This window comes from Meriones unguiculatus, chromosome 4, assembly GCF_030254825.1.
Source record: "Meriones unguiculatus strain TT.TT164.6M chromosome 4, Bangor_MerUng_6.1, whole genome shotgun sequence".
NCBI lineage: Eukaryota > Metazoa > Chordata > Mammalia > Rodentia > Muridae > Meriones > Meriones unguiculatus.
In genome coordinates this window covers 127,494,388-127,496,852 of record NC_083352.1, presented here as the reverse complement: position 1 = coordinate 127,496,852, position 2,465 = coordinate 127,494,388, and the positions used below count along the sequence as shown (strand labels likewise).

Here is a 2,465-nt window from a genome sequence, read left to right as displayed (position 1 = left end):
CAGATTTTTTAGGGCAGAAATATCTATATTGAACATTGATGCGTTTCTGGTCTTTAGCTTGGGGAACAAAGGCTTGGGGAAGGGACTTTCCTCTTCATGCATTGGTGGGGATTCATGCTCAGGGACTGGTGGGGTTTTGTTCAGAATTTTCACCTAAAATTAGCATCACCTACAATGGGACCCCTATGGTGGGGCTAGAGATAACCTCTTGGACCTTTACATAAGCTACAATGCTATTATGACAGTTCTAGAGAAGAGACTTGGCAGCTGATCTCCTCAGGCAAGGGGCTATTCACTTTGTGCCTTGAGGGTTTACAAAGTTTACGAAGTATATACCGTTTCAAAAAGGAATCCTCTGCAGGGAAGCCTTTCCCATGCAGCCTGAGCATGGTGAGTGGCCAACAGAGACTGAAGAGGAGATGCCACCACAGTGGACAGCAATCTTGACAGCAGTAGCCTGAGGCAGGAAAGGTGTCACAGTCACCATGAGCAGTTCCCTCTGAGGTGATGTCATTGTTGGCAGGACCTGCCATTTGGACAGGAGCTGCAAAGATTTTGACTGCTCTTGTCTTGGCTGTGCACCCTAGGGAAGGAAGGAGGGTTCTGACACCTCTTGTGGGGGGAGGTGGTGGCTTCTTTGACCTCGCTGCTCAGGGACTACACAGAATACATCCATTTCCAGAGAATGACAAATCTGATTCTTTTTCATAGGTGCAGTGTGTTTTTTTTTGCCCCTGATCCCATGCATACACACTGTGTTTATCAAATGGGGCAGTATTGCATCCCAGACATACTTGGGTCACCCTATCTGACTGCTCCACAGTGGCCTTTAACTCAGTGTCTTCCCTTCATGATGCATTTCTTAGCCAAGTGTCAATATTTTGTCTGTTGAATGGGAATTCTTGTTTTTATTTCCATTTCCTTTTTTTAAGAAGTGGCTGCATTGTCATCTTCTGTGGCCTGGTAAGGCTGCTCCCCCCTCAGGGGGAGGTGATCAAAGAGCAGGCCAAACAGATTATGTCAGAGGCAGTCCCTCTTCCCATTACTTTTCCTTTTGCTCTGATCCTTCTTCCTTCTTTCCATCCACTGTGTTTGTGTTTGATTGGTGCTTGTGTTCCTGTGTCCTTGAAGCCTATCCTGACTTTTCCTTGGCAATATCTCTGACGTTTAAACTTAGAATTTATAGCTCTCAGCATCTCTAGAAGTGATTCTAATTTCTTTTTCCTGCCTTCTTTCCTTTTTGTTACTGGTGATTTCTATGGAGACTAGCGAAGTGTGATGATGACAACAAAGGTCAAGTGCACTTCCTTTGGAAGGCATGCCCTGGCAAAGGATTACTACGTAATGGGCATCATAGGTGAAGGGGCCTTTGGACTAGTCAAAGTTGCTCTTCACCGTGTGACCGAGATCATGGTGGCCATCAAAATCTTGGAAAGGGGCCCGGGTAGAGACAATCTGATCAGCAATGAGATTCAACTTTTGAAATCTCTGCACCACCCTCATATAACCCAGCTGCTGCAGGTCATTCAGAGCAGGCATAAAACCTACCTGGTGATGGAACACGCAGCCCGGGGATCCATGAAGAGAAGAATCACCAAGCTAGGGCGTCTGGCAGAGGCAGAGGCACGCATGCTATTTAGCGAACTGACTTTGGCCATCAAATACATTCACAGTCAAAATATTGCCCACCGAGACATCAAGCCTGAAAACATCCTTGTGGATTGGCAGGGGCATGTGAAACTTAGCGATTTTGGTTTGGGAAAAAGACTGGTCTCTGGGGAAAAGGTCAGGGGCTTTCGGGGCACACGGCAATATTGTGCTCCTGAGGTGTTCGGTCAGACACAATATGAAGGGCTGCCCACAGACATATGGAGCCTGGGAGTAGTGCTCTATTTCCTGGTGACTGGATACCTCCCTTTCGGCGAGACAGATTTCTACAAGTTAAAGCAGCAGATCATTTCAAGAAACTGTTGGATCCCACCTTACCTTTCCCCAGAGCTTCAAGACCTATTGAACCGCTTAATGACCGTGGACCCCACAAAGAGGCCCTCCATCAGGGAAGTTACGGCACACCCGTGGCTGCTCCAAGATGAAGAAACATTGAGTCCCTTAGAGGAAATACCAAGAGAGCCCGAGCCCAACATTGCGTTTGATATGTTCTTAATGGGATACAAAATTCAAAATCTCAAAGAAGCTCTGAGGGAGCAAAAGTATACCCGTACCATGGCAACGTACTTGCTGTTAAAAATGCAGTCTACCTGGCGGCGCCAGTATCATCACAGTGGAGGGCTGGTTGGTACAATAGACCCTGCCAAAACTCTTTACATTCCTCTGCCTGTAAGGAGTGGAGCCAGGGTCACTTTCAGCTCCATCACTTTGTCTGCTCTCACTCAGCTCAGTAATGATGAGTGGAATGGCAGGAGGTTGTGGTATAGTATGTCTTCCACCCTGAAATACAGGCTCGC

The 2,465-nt window shown here is 47.1% G+C and overlaps 1 pseudogene; it reads left to right on the top strand.

Annotated features, from left to right (window-relative positions):
- Positions 1-1,281: 1,281 nt before the first annotated feature.
- On the top strand, positions 1,282-2,093 carry LOC110564094 (sperm motility kinase X-like; annotated as a pseudogene).
- The last annotated feature ends 372 nt before the right edge of the window (positions 2,094-2,465 follow it).